We start from the raw sequence: 9,927 nt of genomic DNA, 5'->3' as shown, positions 1-9,927 counted from the left end.
GCAATTCATAATAAAAATTACGAAAGGGATTATAATGTTGAAAAGTGTAACTAGGTTCATTCTTCATAATCACATCTAATAATTATTTTATGTAAAATATGTAAGGAATGAAGATAAAATTATTGTGATGCTTGACTAATGGGTTTCATGAGCAAGAGATTCCATTTTTAGTTAAGGATGCCATTGAGAGATTTTAGGGATTTTGCCATCTAGTCATAAAAGTATATAGAGTCATTCTCATGTATTCAAGGCATGTTACACATTGTAAAAGTCAATTTTGTTTTTGTATGTGACCCTCCAAGAAATCATAACTATTCCTCACTCAAGTCAGCCTATAATGAAAGGAAAAACTCTAGAAGGATAAATTCAGCCTACTCGAGTGATCATGTCAGCCTAATAGTCATGGAAAAATCACTATATATAGCAGTGGTCAACCTCATCTGGAGGAAAACAATTCAGTAAAGAAATTAAGGGATAATCAAGTGTGACATTATTGTGGGACTTCTTGTGGGCTAATCTACCCTCACCCATGTGAATATGCCATATCTGAATTAGGCTAAAGGTTGCAATCATATAAGGCTAATCTAGATTGGGTGAAGACTTCAGTCAAGGAAGCTGAGTAGATGAGAAATAAATCTCCCTCCATAAGGAGAACACTCAAGGATCAAACAGTGGATCTAGGGTTTCTGTTATGAAGCAAAAGGTTGAAGACCTACAAGAAGGGGCCAAAATTATGAAGGAATCAAAGAACAAGAAGAAGAAGTAGAGCATTTATCTAAGGTTAAAGAGGAGGCGTGTTAATTGGCCTTGGAAGGAATCTAGTGTCAAGGGTATTTTTCATGGTCTTGGTATTCGTACACTTAAGGTTCTACAAGAAGAATTTATTTCGTTTTTCCGAACAAAGATTGAGAGGTTTTGGCCATGGATGACAACCGATATACTGTGTCTCTTAACTCCTTATTGTTCTTGAATTGTTAATTGTCTTGATGAAAAGAACACAATAGTAACATTAGAAATAGAACATCATAATCAAGAAGTGGAAAGACTCCCTGAGGAAACTATCAAAGTAGAGAAAGCACCTAACTATAAATGCCCTACATTTCTCAACATGGTATCAGAGCTAAGGTGACAAAGTCTAGAAGGGGAATTTAATAAAATAGAGACATCAAGGTTAGTGGAAGGATATGAAAGTGAAATTCCAAGATATACATCATACCAAAACCCTAGATCAAAGAAATCTACTTCAGAAAACGTCTTGGGATCATCATCAAGGAGGAAATAGAGAAAAGACCAAAAACCTAGAAGAATTTCTGAGATCATCTCTCAGCCATCATCTAAGAAGTGGAAGCTTTTTCAAAATACCAAATAATTCTAGATCAAATAAAATTGTCATCAGCTTCGAATGGCTTTTTTAAGCAAGTTGTCTCTCATTAAAGAATAACGTTAACCTTTGAAGAACTCCATAAAAGTGATCTCTTTTGAAAATGGATCAAGGATTACTCTTGTAGAAAGAATCTATCAAGAAATAGCCTTCTACTATCTATACCACTATCAAGTTAAAGGAGGAAGCAACTAGAGAAAGAAACATCTACTCAAGTAAGTATATTTATGACTTCATCTGAATCTATCAAAATTTATTTTGACAAGGGGATAAAGAAACTAGTTGGGGCTTCAAATTTTCCTACATGGAAAAAAAAACACATCTAAATCTTAATGAGAATGAAGTCATAAAACACATTAAAGGGTCAAAAACCCAACCTCCTAAATAATATTCTCAATCATCTATTGAGTACATGAAAAGGGTAGTGGGAGCCTAGAGGATTTGGATAGAATTGATTAAGGACTCTCCCATCCCATGTGTATCAAAATTAAGCACTTCTAAAGATATATTTAACAAATTGGTAGAGTTTTTTTTTTTTTTTTCGTAAGTACTGCAGGAGAAGTCATCTCGCTAAGACAATAACTCTACAAATTGAACATTTGAAAGGGTGAAAGAATAGCCTCATCTATCATGAGGATTTCAAAAATAGGAGATCAACTTCAAGATCTGGGTGAAATAATGCCTCACAAAGAAATGACCATTATAGTATTAAATGTAATACAAGAGGAATGGGGAAACTTCACTTCAAGTATTTATGGGAAGAATGGAGCCACTCCTTTCCAGGATCTATGGTAATTATGAAAGACTGAATAAACCAGAATAAAGGAAAAAAATAAGATAGGATCAAATGAGAAAAATCAAGCATATGTTGTTATCACAATTATAAAAGGAAAGTTTGGTAAATTTGGTCCTTAGAAAAAGAAGAACATGGCTAAGGTTCAATGTTATGGATGTCACAAATATGGGCACTATGGAAGAGATTGTGCTAAACTTAAGAAGGACAATAACAAGAGAAATAAAGAAGAAGCCCATATTACCAAAGAAATGGAAGAACCTGCACTAAATTACTCTTCAGTTGTGTAAATTACTGCTATGCAGATAGGAATCATTGGAAATAATATAGGATAAGTCATTAGAAAATGACACCATGGTAGAAGAACTACAAGTAATATCACATCACATCACCATAGGTAATATCAACGAGGGACAAAATTTACGTCAGTCAACTATGAAGGATATAGCACTTGGAAACCTCATTGAAAGCTCAAATGACACTTATGGGATAAAGGAAGAAATCATCTAGGACAAGGCTCATCATACATCCATCAAAAGGGTAACAATTGCATAATATGATATGAAATATCCTCAAGATCCTCTAATGGGATCTGCATTGAAAGTGTTAGTGTCAGTATTTGCATACTTCCATCAAGGATCAAAATTTTCACTTTGCATTTTCATTTTAGGAGTCCCATACTGAAATTTTACATCATTTAATTAGGTCATGTCAAACTGATCCACTGATGGTTGTATTCTCTTCAGAAAATCTAAATTTCTCCCTCATAGAGTATACTTGCTGACCCTTCTTCAGGTTGTCTTGAGTTATGGTTTCATGGTCAATTTGCAATGATGCTTTCATTAGGTCATAGGCCATGTTTTCATCAGGTCTTAGGGTTGCTACTACATTTATGGAAACAATTCAAAAGCTACGTTGAAACCCAAAAATTATTGTAAGTGATAGAGATCCTATTTTGACTGGAAATTTTTGGAAAAAAATATTTTCTTTTATGGGTACTTAGTTAGCTCATAGCTCATCTTAGCCTCCTGAATCAGATGGGCAAACTGAGATAGTCAATTTTTTTTTGGATGGATATTTATGTTGCTTTGTATATGATAAATAGACACAATGGGTCAAATGGTTGCCGCTTGCTAAATGGTGGTATAACACTTCCTTCAATACTAGAACAAAAATGACCCCATTTATAGAGCTTTATGGATATCATCCATTTTCCATCAGATCATATTTTAGAGATAATTCTAAGGTTCAAGCAGTGGAAGATCACATCGAGAATCAACAAAAAATTCTCCAACTCTTAAAGGACAACCTCACTTTGGTGTGGAATAGAATTAAACAACAGGCATATCCACATCACAGCGAAAGAAGTTTTGATGTAGGTGATGGGGTACTTCTATAGCTACAACCATACAATCAAATGTCCCTCAAGGAAGCTAAGAACGATAATAAATTATTAGCAAAGTATTATGGTCTATATAAGGTGTTGCAAAAGATTGGTACTATGGCATACAAATTTGAACTTCTTGCATCTTCCCGAGTGCACCCAGTTTTCCATGTTTCATGCTTAAAAAATGTTATAGGTGACAAGCTCTATGTTCAAGCAACATTTCCAAAGCTTGAAGAGGAAGGAAAAATCATATTGGAACCTGAAGCAGTCACAGAAAGAAGAACTTGAAAATTGCAAAATCGATCAATTTTAGAGTTTCTCATCAAGTGGAAGAACTTTCCCACTGAAGATTCTACATGGTAGGATGAGAATATTATACAAAATCATTCGAAACTACTCAAGCATTGAGGAAACCACTTTTTTGAAGGAGAGGGGCATGTTAGGTCCCTATAATACTAGTGTATTTCCTTATTATTATTGTTATTGTACCCCTTATTTTTATTATTGTGCCCATGTTGTCCCCATATTTTTATTATTATGCCCCATAGAAGCCCACTATTGTTATTGTTGTGCCCTTACATTATTATTGTTATGTCGGCTTTGATTATATTGTTACCACTTAGACTCCTGTGTATAGAAAGGAAGTCTTGTCATTTGTATCATCCAATAATTTTTCATTTGTGTAATGTAAAGGAGGATTCCCCCTCGAAGAGGCTATGTTTTAAGTTGTTGATATATCTCTTTATTCTATTTTGTGAGCTAGTTGTATAACAATTGAGTTAATTTGATTTCCTTTATATTTCTTATGTTTTCCCAAAATGAGATTAGTGCTAGTTTTCTTGATTCATAAGTGCTCTTCATCATTTTGTACTTAACGATCATTATCAAGGAAAATTATATACTTTGAAATTCATCTTGAGCCAAAAATGTAGTACAACTCATGCTTATGAGTCCTGGATGACAATTAAATATTAGGAGGTTTAATCACTAATTAAAACTCCCAACATTTTGGTGTTGTTGTTGGGGAGTTCTATCTTAGTTCAGGTAAGATTGTTATTACATATTTTCAAGGGTATTGCAAGTAGTCAGAGGGTGTAGAGAGTATATTAAGATATGAGTGAAGAGCCACGCATCCACTATTGTGGGGTTCCTCCAAATTCTGATCATTTTTACTCATATTTGAACTTGTATTTCCTTTTCTTTATCCATAGAAGTAGAAGTATGCCTAGGGATAGTCAAGGCATATTTATTGCTAGTTCAAAGTTTCCTACAACTTTCGGTCCAACAACCACACCAATCACTAATCCTACTAATCGGTATCCAGGAATAAAGCAACAAGAAGGAGGTGTTGACAACAAAGTGGCTTTGGAGGGGGAGATCCTAAATCAACAGAAGGAAATAGTTGAACACATTATTTTTGGGAGTACAAAAGGAATTGTATTAGAAGAGCCAGTCAAAGATCTAGAATCAACTAATGTTGAGGAACATCCTTCACTACCTTTTGTTGACTAGGTAATGATTAGAAGACATGTTCAAGAACCTATAGTAGACATGCCCAACGAGGAAGGAGAGAACTTAAACAATGAGGAACATCGAGGGGAAGGAGAAGGTCAACGTTGTAACATATTTGGAAGAAATAATGAAGAATGTCAGGGGGGAGGAGAAGGCCCACATCACAACCTATTAGGAGGGAACCATGAAGGACCGAGGGGAGGACTGGAAGAAGAAGAAGGAGAAGAAAAAACCACTTTTGGGTTTTCTATTCTCGATGTAACCATTAATATCACTATTAAAAAAGATACCAAAGGCATCTCTTTCGCTCTTCTACAATATGTCCTTCGAAGACCTAGGTGCCTTCTTATTTGAATTTTAAATTTTATGTAGGATCTATAATTATTATGAGGATGCACATAAGCTCAAGCGATTACCATCCACCATTAAATATGCAACCCTTAGATGGTTTATGAGCCTAGGTGAACACACCATCTACTCTTGGGATGATGTGAAGTAGGAAAGAAGCTCCACGACAATTACCAATATTATGTGCCAAGAAATAAAAAATATGTACACAATGATGTTGCTTGAGTGGAATTAGGAAACTTATAGGAAAACTTCAAAAGAGATGTCCTAAACATTATTTGTAACCAACATGACACAATAAAACTTAGAAAGAAATAATAAGATGAGAGGGTTTCCATGGTAATCTTTTCTCCTAAATGCATAAATAAGCATGCTGAGAGGGATTGTCCCATTAATGTTATTGAGTTTTGTCGGATTTTTTCTTTAGAACATGCAACCATGAAGTATCCACCTCTTGGAGGAACCCAAATCAAAACATGTTTCAAGATTCCAATTTTCAAGCTTATGGTCAGAATCAACCTTGGAGCTTCCCACCATCTTCTCCTCCTTGGTTCAATCCTCAATCATAAAACACTCCTTGGAATCAGTATTGGAGGGGAAATCCTTATGAAAACACTTTTCAGACCCAAAAACAATCTTATCATCCATAATCAAACATGCTTAGTACGTCCTAGAATATGAACATTCAACCTTATAAGTAGGGGTACAACACAAATCATTATCAACAACACTCGCTGCCTCTTCCTCCTCTCCACCATATTTTACCTGCACTATCAAACCAATCATCCTCGCAGGAACCACCATCATTGAACCTAACTCATCCTAATTTGTTTCCTACACAACCCATAGCTAATCCCAACCATAATAGACATCCTCAGCCTGTAAAAAATATGGAAGTACAACCTTTTCCTACCTATATGATCATTGTTGTCCCAATAAATGAGATTCAACTATGATCTAGGAAAACAATAAATAAGGAAAAGTTAGTTGTCATTATTCAAGAAGAGGCCCCTCAAGAACAAACTGAAAATCACATTCAACAAGAAAAAAGAAACAAAAATTAGAACCAAATGAACCTCCTTACCTGGAAAGAATACTTGCTAAGAAGGAATAGGTCCCAATCAAATATGAGTTACAATAATAATTAAGGAATGTTTTTATTACAATTCCTCTATTACAAGCCATCAGGGACATTCCAATCTTAAATAAAATCATTAAAGACCTTTGTATTAAGAAGCCAAGAAGGAAAGGACACCATAACCAAAATGTAAAAGTCATGAGTGAAATGTCCATAATTATCTCAGATTTACTATTAAGATATATTGACCCAGGAAATCACATAGTGACCATCAAAGTCAATGGAGTACTTCTGCCAAACACCCTTGTAGAATTAGGAGCAACAATTAATGCTATGACTTTTGAAACCATGACATCTTTACAATTTCAAGGGATGAAGCCTACACCTATTATTTTAGAATTAGCATATAAATCCATTATTAAACCCATGGGAACTCTAGAAGACATAGTAGTCACCATTGCTTCTTGGAAATATACCATCGATTTCATTTTCATTTCTCCTAAACAACCACGACACCCTGTAGTCCTAGGATGCCTTTAGTTAGCTACTATGGATGTTGTGATAGGGTCCCGAAATGGAGAAATGATCATTTCCAATGGTTCATATAATCAAATCTTGTTATTCTTCCCCCATGCTCAAACTGTTGTTGAAGTAGTCTTATGGATAGAGAGTCCTTATGGAGATGAGGATTGTATGTTTCCTTTATTATCATTAGAATAATCTAGAGGACTTCGAGAACAATCAGAAGATCATATTTTGCAGTAATTTTTTTCTAATCGTTCTTATATTGTTTATCTAATTTCTTTTATTGGTTATCAACATGTTTTCAGTAATGAGTTTCAGGAAGCTTATCATCTAGCTATATTTTCCTCATTCACGACAATAGAGGACAACAATGAGCTCACGACACAGCGAATTGAAATCAGTGAAGGAAATTTTTTGTATGTTGGCAATGAACTAAATGAAGAAGAGAAAGAAACCTATTGAGCATGGTTCAAGAAAAATCCAGATCTTTCGCCTGGGACTATTTGGACATGAATGGCATACACCCAAATACATGAAATAATCACATCTACACCAATGAAGAGATGAGACCAATCCACCAGCCACAGAGATGCATGAGCTTAGACTTGAAATAAATTGTAAAATATGATTTTTAGAAGTTATTTGCTTCAATTTTTACCTATCCTATTTCAGATAGAAAATGGGCGTCATCTTTGGTGGTAGTTCCAAAGAAGAACATTAAATGGTACATATGTCTTGATTACAGGGAGTTAAACAAAGCCACCGTACAAGATTATTTTCTGCTACCATTTATTGATTAAGTAATTTCCACACTTTTTGGTAAAAATTATTTCTCTTTTCTAGACGAGTACAGAGGGTATAACTAGATTCAAATACCTAAGGAATACCAAGAGAATATCACTTTCACTTGCCCTTGGGGTACCTATGCTTATCGAGTTCTTCATTTTCACCTTTTCAACGTCCCAAACACCTTTCAGTGAGTTGTCCTAGCCATATTTTCTGACTTGATCCATGACTGTGTAGAATTCTATATGGATGACCTCACGGTATATGGAGATGACTTTTCCCAAGCTCTTGAAAATCTAGAAAAAGTGTTGATTAGATGTCAAGAAGCCAACCTAGCCCTTAGCAGTAGTAGATGTAAAATAATGCAAACTAAGGTGATAGTATTGGGCCATCGTGTTTCATTTGAAGGAATCAATGTTCATCCAACCAATATTGAGGTGATCTCGCAATATTTCAATTCCTAGTACACAAAAAGAGGTAAGTAGCTTTTTGGGACATGCGGGTTACTATCCTTGATTTATTAAAAATTTTACAAGAATTACAACACCTTTATTTAAACTATTAACTAAGGACATTGATTTTGTTTGGAATGATGATTTTCAACATGATTTTCATGTATGAAGGGATAGGGTATCCACCGCTCGAGTATTGAAGGGACCAAATTGGTCCTTACCATTCCACATTTGCAAGGATTATTCGGATACCACACTTGGAGTAGTTTTAGGACAAAGGGAAGACCATTCTCCTTATGCTATTTACTTTGTTAGCAAGAATCTTTCCTCTGCTAAACTAAACTATTACTGAAAAGGAATTGTTAGTAGTTATTCATGCCATTAGCAAATTTAGACATTACATAACCACTTATGAGACTTTTTTCGATACCAATGATTATGCCATTAGATTTTTTATGAGCAAACCTATCACTAATGGGAGGATTACTAGATGGTTGCTGCTTTTGTAAGAATTTAATATAATTGTGATTCATAGGTCTAGGAGAGATAATTTTGTAGTTGACTTCTTGTCTTGAATGAACTTCATGCCGAAAAATGTACCAAACATAGTACCATTCTTGGATGAAGAATTGTTTTATATATCTACCATTACTCCCTAGTTTGCAGATGTTGACAACTACCTGGTGTCAGGGAAGTTGCCTCAAAATCTATCTACCAGGGTGAAACATAACATTAGACAATGTAGTGCCAACTACTCCTGGATTGATGGATACTTGTTCTACACTAGGCCCGACTTGATAATCAGGAGATGTGCGTGAGAAAATGAGATATTTGATGTGTTGAAGGCCTGCTATAGTGAGCCATGTGGGGGAACTTTTAAGAGAAAAGGATTGTATACAAATTCCTTCGTACCAGGTATTATTGGCCCTCGCTTTTCAAAGATGCCAAAAAGTTTGTATCCACTTCTGATGCTTGTCAGAGGATTGCAACGTGAGTTCCTTTGGATTAGATGCCCCTTTAGACACATATATCAATAAAACCTTTCGAGAAGTGGGCATTAGATTTCATGGGACATATCTCCCCTATGTCAAAGAAGAAAAGGTATATTTTAGTTTGCATTAAATATATTACGAAATGGGTGGAAGCGAAAGCTTTGTATGGGGCAACCAAAAAGGAAGTAGTGAAATTCATTTTTGAAGACATTTTCACTAGATTTGGATTACCCCGAGAGATTTTTACTAACTAGGCTACACAGTTCACATCAAAATTGGTCAAGGCTCTCACTGAACAATATCGAATGAAATAGAAAAATTATACTCCTTACCACCCCCAAGCCAATGGGTAGGTGAAATGCACAAACAAAGTGTTAGAATCCATCCTAACCAAGACCATTCAATTACATCACAAGGATTGGGTTGACAAGTTGTTGGAGTCATTATTGGCTTACGACATAGCTTTGAGGAATGTGACAGGGCACACCCCATATGAGATAGTTTATGGTAAGAATGTGTTGCTACTTATTAAGTTCCAAGTGAAAACATATCGAACTGCCACTCAACTCGGGATGAATATTAATGAAGCCAAAGCACAAAGGTTAATGTAGTTGAACGAGCTTAACGAGATTAGAGAGGATGCATTCCATCGAACCATGTTGGTGCAATATCG

This window comes from Pinus tabuliformis, chromosome 3_1, assembly GCF_031772625.1.
Source record: "Pinus tabuliformis cultivar Carrire ecotype Pingquan chromosome 3_1, CPIR1, whole genome shotgun sequence".
NCBI lineage: Eukaryota > Viridiplantae > Streptophyta > Pinopsida > Pinales > Pinaceae > Pinus > Pinus tabuliformis.
This window is presented reverse-complemented; position numbering follows the sequence as displayed.